We start from the raw sequence: 14,778 nt of genomic DNA, 5'->3' as shown, positions 1-14,778 counted from the left end.
GCATTCGTTTTAGGTATAAAAATCAATTTATTGAAGGAATTGATATATGCCCAGTAAAATGGTGTATTTTTAATTTCTTTCAATAAAAACATATATGACAAAATTACCAAACCAATATATAAAACTCTAAGCGGTGGATCACTCGGCTCATGGGTCGATGAAGACGCAGCAAACTGTGCGTCATCGTGTGAACTGCAGGACACATGAACATCGACATTTTGAACGCATATCGCAGTCCATGCTGTTATGTACTTTAATTAATTTTATAGTGCTGCTTGGACTACATATGGTTGAGGGTTGTAAGACTATGCTAATTAAGTTGTTTATATAAATTTTATAATGAAATTTTATAAGCATATGGTATATTATTGGATAATAATAATTTAATTATTATATTATTCATAATATTAACAAATATATGAAAAACATTATCTCACATTAGTAATAATTTGAATGTGAAAAACGAAGAGAAATATTTTCTTTTTCAATCAAATAATACTGAGAAATGTCTAGCATAAAAAATTTATCTAGAATTGTCTCTTATTAAAGATTAGTAAAATAGAAAGCCGTTGACAATATTATTATTCTTCGTTGATTCGTTAGACCAAACAAATGCCATACAAATATATAAAATATATAAACGAATTTAATAAAATGTTTATCATTATATATAAAGAATTAATTGGCAAAAAAAGTTATACACAACCTCAACTCATATGGGACTACCCCCTGAATTTAAGCATATTAATTAGGGGAGGAAAAGAAACTAACCAGGATTTTCTTAGTAGCGGCGAGCGAAAAGAAATCAGTTCAGCACTAAGTCACTTTGTCTATATGGCAAATGTGAGATGCAGTGTATGGAGCGTCAATATTCTAGTATGAGAAATTAACGATTTAAGTCCTTCTTAAATGAGGCCATTTACCCATAGAGGGTGCCAGGCCCCGTATAACGTTTAATGATTACTAGATGATGTTTCCAAAGAGTCGTGTTGCTTGATAGTGCAGCACTAAGTGGGTGGTAAACTCCATCTAAAACTAAATATAACCATGAGACCGATAGTAAACAAGTACCGTGAGGGAAAGTTGAAAAGAACTCTGAATAGAGAGTTAAACAGTACGTGAAACTGCTTAGAGGTTAAGCCCGATGAACCTGAATATCCGTTATGGAAAATTCATCATTAAAATTGTAATATTTAAACAATATTATGATAATAGTGTGCATTTTTTCCATATAAGGACATTGTAATCTATTAGCATACAAAATTTATCATAAAATATAACTTATAGTTTATTCAAATTAATTTGCTTGCATTTTAACACAGAATAAATGTTATTAATTTGATAAAGTGCTGATAGATTTATATGAATACAGTGCGTTAATTTTTCGGAATTATATAATGGCATAATTATCATTGATTTTTGTGTTTATTATATGCACTTGTATGATTAACAATGCGAAAGATTCAGGATACCTTCGGGACCCGTCTTGAAACACGGACCAAGGAGTCTAACATATGTGCAAGTTATTGGGATATAAACCTAATAGCGTAATTAACTTGACTAATAATGGGATTAGTTTTTTAACTATTTATAGCTAATTAACACAATCCCGGGGCGTTCTATATAGTTATGTATAATGATATTTATATTATTTATGCCTCTAACTGGAACGTACCTTGAGCATATATGCTGTGACCCGAAAGATGGTGAACTATACTTGATCAGGTTGAAGTCAGGGGAAACCCTGATGGAAGACCGAAACAGTTCTGACGTGCAAATCGATTGTCAGAATTGAGTATAGGGGCGAAAGACCAATCGAACCATCTAGTAGCTGGTTCCTTCCGAAGTTTCCCTCAGGATAGCTGGTGCATTTTAATGTTATATAAAATAATCTTATCTGGTAAAGCGAATGATTAGAGGCCTTAGGGTCGAAACGATCTTAACCTATTCTCAAACTTTAAATGGGTAAGAACCTTAACTTTCTTGATATGAAGTTCAAGGTTATGATATAATGTGCCCAGTGGGCCACTTTTGGTAAGCAGAACTGGCGCTGTGGGATGAACCAAACGTAATGTTACGGTGCCCAAATTAACAACTCATGCAGATACCATGAAAGGCGTTGGTTGCTTAAAACAGCAGGACGGTGATCATGGAAGTCGAAATCCGCTAAGGAGTGTGTAACAACTCACCTGCCGAAGCAACTAGCCCTTAAAATGGATGGCGCTTAAGTTGTATACCTATACATTACCGCTAAAGTAGATGATTTATATTACTTGTGATATAAATTTTGAAACTTTAGTGAGTAGGAAGGTACAATGGTATGCGTAGAAGTGTTTGGCGTAAGCCTGCATGGAGCTGCCATTGGTACAGATCTTGGTGGTAGTAGCAAATAATCGAATGAGACCTTGGAGGACTGAAGTGGAGAAGGGTTTCGTGTGAACAGTGGTTGATCACGAGTTAGTCGGTCCTAAGTTCAAGGCGAAAGCCGAAAATTTTCAAGTAAAACACAAATGCCATACAAATATAATTATATTATATAAATCAAGCTAATTAATATACTTGAATAATTTTGAACGAAAGGGAATACGGTTCCAATTCCGTAACCTGTTGAGTATCCGTTTGTTATTAAATATGGGCCTCGTGCTCATCCTGGCAACAGGAACGACCATAAAGAAGCCGTCGAGAGATATCGGAAGAGTTTTCTTTTCTGTTTTATAGCCGTACTACCATGGAAGTCTTTCGCAGAGAGATATGGTAGATGGGCTAGAAGAGCATGACATATACTGTTGTGTCGATATTTTCTCCTCGGACCTTGAAAATTTATGGTGGGGACACGCAAACTTCTCAACAGGCCGTACCAATATCCGCAGCTGGTCTCCAAGGTGAAGAGTCTCTAGTCGATAGAATAATGTAGGTAAGGGAAGTCGGCAAATTAGATCCGTAACTTCGGGATAAGGATTGGCTCTGAAGATTGAGATAGTCGGGCTTGATTGGGAAACAATAACATGGTTTATGTGCTCGTTCTGGGTAAATAGAGTGTCTGGCATTTATGTTGGTCACTTGTTCCCCGGATAGTTTAGTTACGTAGCCAATTGTGGAACTTTCTTGCTAAAATTTTTAAGAATACTAATTGGGTTAAACCAATTAGTTCTTATTAATTATAACGATTATCAATTAACAATCAATTCAGAACTGGCACGGACTTGGGGAATCCGACTGTCTAATTAAAACAAAGCATTGTGATGGCCCTAGCGGGTGTTGACACAATGTGATTTCTGCCCAGTGCTCTGAATGTCAAAGTGAAGAAATTCAAGTAAGCGCGGGTCAACGGCGGGAGTAACTATGACTCTCTTAAGGTAGCCAAATGCCTCGTCATCTAATTAGTGACGCGCATGAATGGATTAACGAGATTCCTACTGTCCCTATCTACTATCTAGCGAAACCACAGCCAAGGGAACGGGCTTGGAATAATTAGCGGGGAAAGAAGACCCTTTTGAGCTTGACTCTAATCTGGCAGTGTAAGGAGACATAAGAGGTGTAGAATAAGTGGGAGATATTAGACTTCGGTTTGGTATCGCCAATGAAATACCACTACTCTTATTGTTTCCTTACTTACTTGATTAAATGGAACGTGTATCATTTCCTAGCCATTATACGGATATATTTATTATATCTTATGGTATTGGGTTTTGATGCAAGCTTCTTGATCAAAGTATCACGAGTTTGTTATATAATCGCAAACAAATTCTTTAATAAAACGGTGCATTTATGTATTTTTGATTTGAAAATTTGGTATAACTCCAATTACTCAGGTATGATCCAATTCAAGGACATTGCCAGGTAGGGAGTTTGACTGGGGCGGTACATCTCTCAAATAATAACGGAGGTGTCCCAAGGCCAGCTCAGTGCGGACAGAAACCACACATAGAGCAAAAGGGCAAATGCTGACTTGATCTCGGTGTTCAGTACACACAGGGACAGCAAAAGCTCGGCCTATCGATCCTTTTGGTTTAAAGAGTTTTTAACAAGAGGTGTCAGAAAAGTTACCATAGGGATAACTGGCTTGTGGCGGCCAAGCGTTCATAGCGACGTCGCTTTTTGATCCTTCGATGTCGGCTCTTCCTATCATTGTGAAGCAAAATTCACCAAGCGTTGGATTGTTCACCCATGCAAGGGAACGTGAGCTGGGTTTAGACCGTCGTGAGACAGGTTAGTTTTACCCTACTAATGACAAAACGTTGTTGCGACAGCATTCCTGCGTAGTACGAGAGGAACCGCAGGTACGGACCAATGGCACAATACTTGTTCGAGCGAACAGTGGTATGACGCTACGTCCGTTGGATTATGCCTGAACGCCTCTAAGGTCGTATCCGTGCTGGACTGCAATGATAAATAAGGGGCAATTTGCATTGTATGGCTTCTAAACCATTTAAAGTTTATAATTTACTTTATAAACGACAATGGATGTGATGCCAATGTAATTTGTAACATAGTAAATTGGGAGGATCTTTGATCACCTGATGCCGCGCTAGTTACATATAAAAGCATTATTTAATACAATGACAAAGCCTAGAATCAATTGTAAACGACTTTTGTAACAGGCAAGGTGTTGTAAGTGGTTGAGCAGCTGCCATACTGCGATCCACTGAAGCTTATCCTTTGCTTGATGATTCGATAATAAAGATGTTGCAAGCGGGCATAATCATTATGCTTGCTTGCAGCATCGCACGCCACTTTGTTTGTGGTGTGTAAGGTAGGGAAGAAGAAATATAAAAGACCTAAATTGGAAACATCAATATATAAGTAAATATTGAACAAACAAAATGTATCGTCATCTTATTAGTGACGCGATGATAAAGTGGCAAACATATTCCATGTATAAATATTCCTATGGTATTAAAATTCAAGTAAAGAGGACATATATAAAAGTTTGTATATATGGTTCATTCAATGGTAGCAGCGGTTGGTTGGTTGGTGTCTGCTCCTCTTATTGTTCAAAACTTATGTTATGGTAGCAAGTCTATATCGTCATATTATTAGTGACGCGAAAAAGTAGTGGCAAAACATATTCCATGTATAAATAAATATTCCTATGGTATTGAAATTCAAGTAAAGAGGCCATTCAAGTAAAGAGGACTTATATAAATATAAGTATATATAATGGTAGCAGCGCGGTTGGTTGGTTGGTGTGTCTGCTCCTCTTATTGTTCAAAACTTATGTTATGGTAGCAAGACTGTATCGTCATATTATTAGTGACGCGAAAAAGTAGTGGCAAAACATATTCCATGTATAAATATTCCTATGGTATTGAAATTCAACTAAAGAGGACATATAAAATTACTATCAATGGTAGCAGTGGTTGGTTGGTTGGTGGTTGGTTGGCGGCTGCTCCTATTATTGTTCAAGACTTATGTTATGGTAGCAAGTCTGTATCGTCATATTAATTATTAGTGACGCGAAAAAGTAGTGGAAATCATATTCCATGTATAAATAGATTCCTATGGTAATGAAATTTTCAAGTAAAGAGAGGACCATTCAAGTAAGAGGACATATAAAAAGTAAGTATATGTTCCTCCAATGGTAGCAGTGGTTGGTTGGTTGGCGGCTGATCCTCTTATTGTTCAAAACTTATTTTATCAATATGAGTTTGGCAATACAATAAAGAAGACCAATCTAATCCATATAAAACTAAATGTATTATATGGATATGCTTAGGAAACCCATATATTCATAAAAAAAAATTATGTATAGAAAATTATACATATATCTTTTATATAAATGAATCGTATGGATATCGCCTTATGGTAGGTATAATAACTTTTTAAGGCATAATAATGTATAATATAGAAAATATACATTGAAATATAAATGCATTTTTATAGATATGGCGGCATATAAGTGCCATATACACAAGAATAAATAATAGAATTTACCAATATATAATTAAAATGAGATATATAAACCTAGTGAGGGGCTGCACTAGTATATGAATCGTATGGATATGGCTTATAGGTATAATACCTATAAGGCATAATAATGTATAATATAATAAATATAAATTAAGATATGAATGAATTATATAAATATGGCATAGAAATGCCATATACATACATAAGATATGAATGGATTGTATAAATATGGCATAGAAATGCCATATACATAAGAATAAATGGTAGAATTTACCCATATATCACTGAAACACGATATATAAACCTAGTGATAGCTGGCACTAGTACTGTAAACAGGCACGCAATAGTGCGTGGGGTAAAAAACTACTATAGGGAGGTGGTCGTTGGCGGGCCCCTCCTCGTATTGGTCAAAACTTATGTTATGCATATGAATTTGTCAATACTATATAGAACGCCAAGCATATCCATATAAACTATGGATATGCATAGAAATCCATACAAAAGTAAAAAAAAATTATGTATAGAAAAATATACATATATTTATATAAGTGAATCGTATGGATATGGCTTATAGGTATAATACCTATAAGGCATAATAATGTATAACAAGTAAATATACATTGAAATGTGAATGCATTGTATGGATATGGCATATAAATGCCATATATATAGAAATAAATTGTATATCAATGATATAACAATTATAAACCTAGTGAGGGGCGGCACTAGTGAATGAATCGTATGGATATGGCTTATAGGTATAATACCTATAAGGCATAATAATGTATAATATAATAAATATACATTAAGATATGAATGGATTGTATAAATATGGCATAGAAATGCCATATACATAAGAATAAATGGTAGAATTTACCCATATATCACTGAAACACGATATATAAACCTAGTGATAGCTGGCACTAGTACTGTAAACAGGCACGCAATAGTGCGTGGGGTAAAAAACTACTATAGGGAGGTGGTCGTTGGCGGGCCCCTCCTCGTATTGGTCAAAACTTATGTTATGCATATGAATTTGTCAATACTATATAGAACGCCAAGCATATCCATATAAACTATGGATATGCATAGAAAACCATACAAAAGTAAAAAAAAATTATGTATAGAAAAAAATATACATATATTTATATAAGTGAATCGTATGGATATGGCTTATAGGTATAATACCTATAAGGCATAATAATGTATAACAAGTAAATATACATTGAAATGTGAATGCATTGTATGGATATGGCATATAAATGCCATATATATAGAAATAAATTGTATATCAATGATATAACAATTATAAACCTAGTGAGGGGCGGCACTAGTGAATGAATCGTATGGATATGGCTTATAGGTATAATACCTATAAGGCATAATAATGTATAATATAATAAATATACATTAAGATATGAATGGATTGTATAAATATGGCATAGAAATGCCATATACATAAGAATAAATGGTAGAATTTACCCATATATCACTGAAACACGATATATAAACCTAGTGATAGCTGGCACTAGTACTGTAAACAGGCACGCAATAGTGCGTGGGGTAAAAAACTACTATAGGGAGGTGGTCGTTGGCGGGCCCCTCCTCGTATTGGTCAAAACTTATGTTATGCATATGAATTTGTCAATACTATATAGAACGCCAAGCATATCCATATAAACTATGGATATGCATAGAAATCCATACAAAAATAAAAAAAAATTATGTATAGAAAAATATACATATATTTATATAAGTGAATCGTATGGATATGGCTTATAGGTATAATACCTATAAGGCATAATAATGTATAACAAGTAAATATACATTGAAATGTGAATGCATTGTATGGATATGGCATATAAATGCCATATATATAGAAATAAATTGTATATCAATGATATAACAATTATAAACCTAGTGAGGGGCGGCACTAGTGAATGAATCGTATGGATATGGCTTATAGGTATAATACCTATAAGGCATAATAATGTATAATATAATAAATATACATTAAGATATGAATGGATTGTATAAATATGGCATAGAAATGCCATATACATAAGAATAAATGGTAGAATTTACCCATATATCACTGAAACATGATATATAAACCTAGTGATAGCTGGCACTAGTACTGTAAACAGGCACGCAGTAGTGCGTGGGGTAAAAAACTACTATAGGGAGGTGGTCGTTGGCGGGCCCCTCCTCGTATTGGTCAAAACTTATGTTATGCGTAAACATATGATTTTGTCAATACTATAAAGAAAACTTGTTTTGTACATACAAAACTAAATGAATTATATGGATATTGAAAAATAAATGGCATTATATCCATATAATGAAAATATACTTGTATTCTCTTATTATAAGAGAGAATACCGTATAGTTGGTTGGCAAAGACAATTGAAAATACCCGAATTGCAGATGATGGGTTCAAAAACTACTATAGGGTGGTGTAGCAAATAATATGAAGATGATATATCCATATAATGGATATACACTAGTATTCTCTTATTATAATAGAGAATACCATATAAATGGTTGGCAAAGACAATTGAAAATACCCGAATTGAAGTTGACGGGTTCAAAAACTATTATAGGGTGATGTAGCAAATAAAATAATGAAGATATATCCATATAATGGAATTATATGTGTATTCTCTTATTATATGAGAGAGTACCAAACGGTTGATTGGCAAAGACAATTGAAAATACCCGAATTAAAGATATTGGGTCCAAAAACTACTATAGGATGGTCAATGGGCCGGCCATCTACTATTGACGTGACAAAATACTGTCTGTCGGTAGAGAAGATATTAATCCGTCAAATTTGTTTCTTTATTCATTTATGAATATGAGACTTGGCTCCACGGTTAATATTTTAAGCCCAAAGATAATAATGTTGAAACAAAGGCCAAGGTTTCTATTATACATAGAATAACAAATTGTTTCCGAACTTTATCGTTAATCCAAATAAATAATTACAATTGAGGCAGGCTAATAATGATATATATTTTGTATTGATAATCTTGATATATATGTATATTGGTCTGCCATTATCACATACTGAGTTATGTGATAATTCCCTGCGGGGATAAATTAAAAGAGGTGTCCCTATATTAAAAGAAAATAATATATATATATATTATTTTTTCTAACGTACATATCATATATGCGCTCGGTTTTATATTATATATTACCAAAGAGTCTTATATGAATATATACAGATAAATTTTAAATTTATCATCAAAATACAAATGATTTAATTCAATATTTTATATTGGTTAAACAAAAATTGTACATGTGTGGATACAATAATGACGTATGTCGAACAAAAAAGATATTTTAGAATGAAATATGCAAATATAAAGAAAATTATTACGTATTACGAAAAAAAATATTGTGTTTTTAACATCAATAATTAAAAAACTTGTTATTATTAGTGGCGGAACAAGTATATATTGTGAAAACAACAAACGTATACGAATGCTATATAAAAATGGCCGTATTCGATAGAAAACAATCTATAAAATTTATATTGCTAATTTCTATTCAAAAATATGAATGAAATATGAATAAAAACATTATTCTGGTTGATCCTGCCAGTAGTTATATGCTTGTCTCAAAGATTAAGCCATGCATGTCTAAGTACACACGAATTAAAAGTGAAACCGCAAAAGGCTCATTATATCAGTTATGGTTCCTTAGATCGTTAACAGTTACTTGGATAACTGTGGTAATTCTAGAGCTAATACATGCAATTAAAACATGAACCTTATGGGACATGTGCTTTTATTAGGCTAAAACCAAGCGATCGCAAGATCGTTATATTGGTTGAACTCTAGATAACATGCAGATCGTATGGTCTTGTACCGACGACAGATCTTTCAAATGTCTGCCCTATCAACTTTTGATGGTAGTATCTAGGACTACCATGGTTGCAACGGGTAACGGGGAATCAGGGTTCGATTCCGGAGAGGGAGCCTGAGAAACGGCTACCACATCTAAGGAAGGCAGCAGGCGCGTAAATTACCCACTCCCAGCTCGGGGAGGTAGTGACGAAAAATAACAATACAGGACTCATATCCGAGGCCCTGTAATTGGAATGAGTACACTTTAAATCCTTTAACAAGGACCAATTGGAGGGCAAGTCTGGTGCCAGCAGCCGCGGTAATTCCAGCTCCAATAGCGTATATTAAAGTTGTTGCGGTTAAAACGTTCGTAGTTGAACTTGTGCTTCATACGGGTAGTACAACTTACAATTGTGGTTAGTACTATACCTTTATGTATGTAAGCGTATTACCGGTGGAGTTCTTACATGTGCTTAGATACTTGTATTTTTTCATATGTTCCTCCTATTTAAAAACCTGCATTAGTGCTCTTAAACGAGTGTTATTGTGGGCCGGTACAATTACTTTGAACAAATTAGAGTGCTTAAAGCAGGCTTCAAATGCCTGAATATTCTGTGCATGGGATAATGAAATAAGACCTCTGTTCTGCTTTCATTGGTTTTCAGATCAAGAGGTAATGATTAATAGAAGCAGTTTGGGGGCATTAGTATTACGACGCGAGAGGTGAAATTCTTGGACCGTCGTAAGACTAACTTAAGCGAAAGCATTTGCCAAAGATGTTTTCATTAATCAAGAACGAAAGTTAGAGGTTCGAAGGCGATCAGATACCGCCCTAGTTCTAACCATAAACGATGCCAGCTAGCAATTGGGTGTAGCTACTTTTATGGCTCTCTCAGTCGCTTCCCGGGAAACCAAAGCTTTTGGGCTCCGGGGGAAGTATGGTTGCAAAGCTGAAACTTAAAGGAATTGACGGAAGGGCACCACCAGGAGTGGAGCCTGCGGCTTAATTTGACTCAACACGGGAAAACTTACCAGGTCCGAACATAAGTGTGTAAGACAGATTGATAGCTCTTTCTCGAATCTATGGGTGGTGGTGCATGGCCGTTCTTAGTTCGTGGAGTGATTTGTCTGGTTAATTCCGATAACGAACGAGACTCAAATATATTAAATAGATATCTTCAGGATTATGGTGTTGAAGCTTATATAGCCTTCATTCATGGTGGCAGTAAAATGTTTATTGTGTTTGAATGTGTTTATATAAGTGGAGCCGTACCTGTTGGTTTGTCCCATTATAAGGACACTAGCTTCTTAAATGGACAAATTGCGTCTAGCAATAATGAGATTGAGCAATAACAGGTCTGTGATGCCCTTAGATGTCCTGGGCTGCACGCGCGCTACAATGAAAGTATCAACGTGTATTTCCTAGACCGAGAGGTCCGGGTAAACCGCTGAACCACTTTCATGCTTGGGATTGTGAACTGAAACTGTTCACATGAACTTGGAATTCCCAGTAAGTGTGAGTCATTAACTCGCATTGATTACGTCCCTGCCCTTTGTACACACCGCCCGTCGCTACTACCGATTGAATTATTTAGTGAGGTCTCCGGACGTGATCACTGTGACGCCTTGTGTGTTACGGTTGTTTCGCAAAAGTTGACCGAACTTGATTATTTAGAGGAAGTAAAAGTCGTAACAAGGTTTCCGTAGGTGAACCTGCGGAAGGATCATTATTGTTTAATATCCTTACCGTTAATAAAAAAATTTGTTTTTATTATAATAATATAATATATTATAGTAATACAAATAAAATATAAATTGCCAAAAATATGATCTTTTATAGATCAAATATAAAATTTCGAACAAGCAAATCGAAATAATAATTGTAATAATAAATATATTATTGCATTAAATAAGAGATAAATAAATAAGCAAAAGCAAACAAATAACAAATTCGAACAAGCAAATCGAAATTATTAAATTTATTTAATATTATTATTATATTGTATATTAAATGCAATTAATTAATAAAACACTGTGTGTATATGGACCATAATATACACGCGTTGCGATATGTATTGTTCATCTCAGTTATGCGCATACATTGGATAATGCAACAACCTAAAATGTACAATGTTGTACCTGATTATTACAGGTTAATGTTTTATATAAATTTCAATATATATCGCTAAAAAAAGTATTAATACCGTAAATGCCATTTAAAAAATACTTGATATATTATTGGTTATATGAAACTAAGACATTTCGCAGCATTCGTTTTAGGTATAAAAATCAATTTATTGAAGGAATTGATATATGCCAGTAAAATGGTGTATTTTTAATTTCTTTCAATAAAAACATATATGACAAAATTACCAAACCAATATATAAAACTCTAAGCGGTGGATCACTCGGCTCATGGGTCGATGAAGAACGCAGCAAACTGTGCGTCATCGTGTGAACTGCAGGACACATGAACATCGACATTTTGAACGCATATCGCAGTCCATGCTGTTATGTACTTTAATTAATTTTATAGTGCTGCTTGGACTACATATGGTTGAGGGTTGTAAGACTATGCTAATTAAGTTGTTTATATAAATTTTATAATGAAATTTTATAAGCATATGGTATATTATTGGATAATAATAATTTAATTATTATATTATTCATAATATTAACAAATATATGAAAAACATTATCTCACATTAGTAAATAATTTGAATGTGAAAAACGAAGAGAAATATTTTCTTTTTCAATCAAATAATACTGAGAAATGTCTAGCATAAAAAATTTATCTAGAATTGTCTCTTATTAAAGATTAGTAAATAGAAAGCCGTTGACAATATTATTATTCTTCGTTGATTCGTTAGACCAAACAAATGCCATACAAATATATAAAATATATAACGAATTTAATAAAATGTTTTATCATTATATATAAAGAATTAATTGCAAAAAAAGTTATACACAACCTCAACTCATATGGGACTACCCCCTGAATTTAAGCATATTAATTAGGGGAGGAAAAGAAACTAACCAGGATTTTCTTAGTAGCGGCGAGCGAAAAGAAATCAGTTCAGCACTAAGTCACTTTGTCTATATGGCAAATGTGAGATGCAGTGTATGGAGCGTCAATATTCTAGTATGAGAAATTAACGATTTAAGTCCTTCTTAAATGAGGCCATTTACCCATAGAGGGTGCCAGGCCCGTATAACGTTAATGATTACTAGATGATGTTTCCAAAGAGTCGTGTTGCTTGATAGTGCAGCACTAAGTGGGTGGTAAACTCCATCTAAAACTAAATATAACCATGAGACCGATAGTAAACAAGTACCGTGAGGGAAAGTTGAAAAGAACTCTGAATAGAGAGTTAAACAGTACGTGAAACTGCTTAGAGGTTAAGCCCGATGAACCTGAATATCCGTTATGGAAAATTCATCATTAAAATTGTAATATTTAAACAATATTATGATAATAGTGTGCATTTTTTCCATATAAGGACATTGTAATCTATTAGCATACAAAATTTATCATAAAATATAACTTATAGTTTATTCAAATTAATTTGCTTGCATTTTAACACAGAATAAATGTTATTAATTTGATAAAGTGCTGATAGATTTATATGAATACAGTGCGTTAATTTTTCGGAATTATATAATGGCATAATTATCATTGATTTTTGTGTTTATTATATGCACTTGTATGATTAACAATGCGAAAGATTCAGGATACCTTCGGGACCCGTCTTGAAACACGGACCAAGGAGTCTAACATATGTGCAAGTTATTGGGATATAAACCTAATAGCGTAATTAACTTGACTAATAATGGGATTAGTTTTTTAACTATTTATAGCTAATTAACACAATCCCGGGGCGTTCTATATAGTTATGTATAATGATATTTATATTATTTATGCCTCTAACTGGAACGTACCTTGAGCATATATGCTGTGACCCGAAAGATGGTGAACTATACTTGATCAGGTTGAAGTCAGGGGAAACCCTGATGGAAGACCGAAACAGTTCTGACGTGCAAATCGATTGTCAGAATTGAGTATAGGGGCGAAAGACCAATCGAACCATCTAGTAGCTGGTTCCTTCCGAAGTTTCCCTCAGGATAGCTGGTGCATTTTAATGTTATATAAAATAATCTTATCTGGTAAAGCGAATGATTAGAGGCCTTAGGGTCGAAACGATCTTAACCTATTCTCAAACTTTAAATGGGTAAGAACCTTAACTTTCTTGATATGAAGTTCAAGGTTATGATATAATGTGCCCAGTGGGCCACTTTTGGTAAGCAGAACTGGCGCTGTGGGATGAACCAAACGTAATGTTACGGTGCCCAAATTAACAACTCATGCAGATACCATGAAAGGCGTTGGTTGCTTAAAACAGCAGGACGGTGATCATGGAAGTCGAAATCCGCTAAGGAGTGTGTAACAACTCACCTGCCGAAGCAACTAGCCCTTAAAATGGATGGCGCTTAAGTTGTATACCTATACATTACCGCTAAAGTAGATGATTTATATTACTTGTGATATAAATTTTGAAACTTTAGTGAGTAGGAAGGTACAATGGTATGCGTAGAAGTGTTTGGCGTAAGCCTGCATGGAGCTGCCATTGGTACAGATCTTGGTGGTAGTAGCAAATAATCGAATGAGACCTTGGAGGACTGAAGTGGAGAAGGGTTTCGTGTGAACAGTGGTTGATCACGAGTTAGTCGGTCCTAAGTTCAAGGCGAAAGCCGAAAATTTTCAAGTAAAACACAAATGCCATACAAATATAATTATATTATATAAATCAAGCTAATTAATATACTTGAATAATTTTGAACGAAAGGGAATACGGTTCCAATTCCGTAACCTGTTGAGTATCCGTTTGTTATTAAATATGGGCCTCGTGCTCATCCTGGCAACAGGAACGACCATAAAGAAGCCGTCGAGAGATATCGGAAGAGTTTTCTTTTCTGTTTTATAGCCGTACTACCATGGAAGTCTTTCGCAGAGAGA

General features: G+C 34.4%; 3 non-coding genes and 1 pseudogene across 3 annotated transcripts; all 4 read left to right on the top strand.

Moving 5' to 3' along the window:
- Positions 1-122: 122 nt before the first annotated feature.
- LOC119562002 lies at positions 123-300 on the top strand (annotated as a pseudogene).
- A 402-nt stretch (positions 301-702) lies between these two features.
- Positions 703-4,675, top strand: LOC119561999. Its single transcript, XR_005221593.1, has one exon. It is a non-coding gene; the product is annotated as a large subunit ribosomal RNA (ribosomal RNA).
- A 4,824-nt stretch (positions 4,676-9,499) lies between these two features.
- On the top strand, positions 9,500-11,494 carry LOC119562003. Its single transcript, XR_005221595.1, has one exon. It is a non-coding gene; the product is annotated as a small subunit ribosomal RNA (ribosomal RNA).
- Positions 11,495-12,152: 658 nt separating this feature from the next.
- LOC119561998 lies at positions 12,153-12,331 on the top strand. Its single transcript, XR_005221592.1, has one exon. It is a non-coding gene; the product is annotated as a 5.8S ribosomal RNA (ribosomal RNA).
- The last annotated feature ends 2,447 nt before the right edge of the window (positions 12,332-14,778 follow it).

The sequence above is a fragment of the Drosophila subpulchrella genome, unplaced genomic scaffold (assembly GCF_014743375.2).
Source record: "Drosophila subpulchrella strain 33 F10 #4 breed RU33 unplaced genomic scaffold, RU_Dsub_v1.1 Primary Assembly Seq390, whole genome shotgun sequence".
In the NCBI taxonomy this organism is placed as follows: Eukaryota; Metazoa; Arthropoda; class Insecta; order Diptera; family Drosophilidae; genus Drosophila; species Drosophila subpulchrella.
Note: the sequence above shows the minus strand (reverse complement) of the source record. Positions and strands in the feature narration are given on the sequence as shown.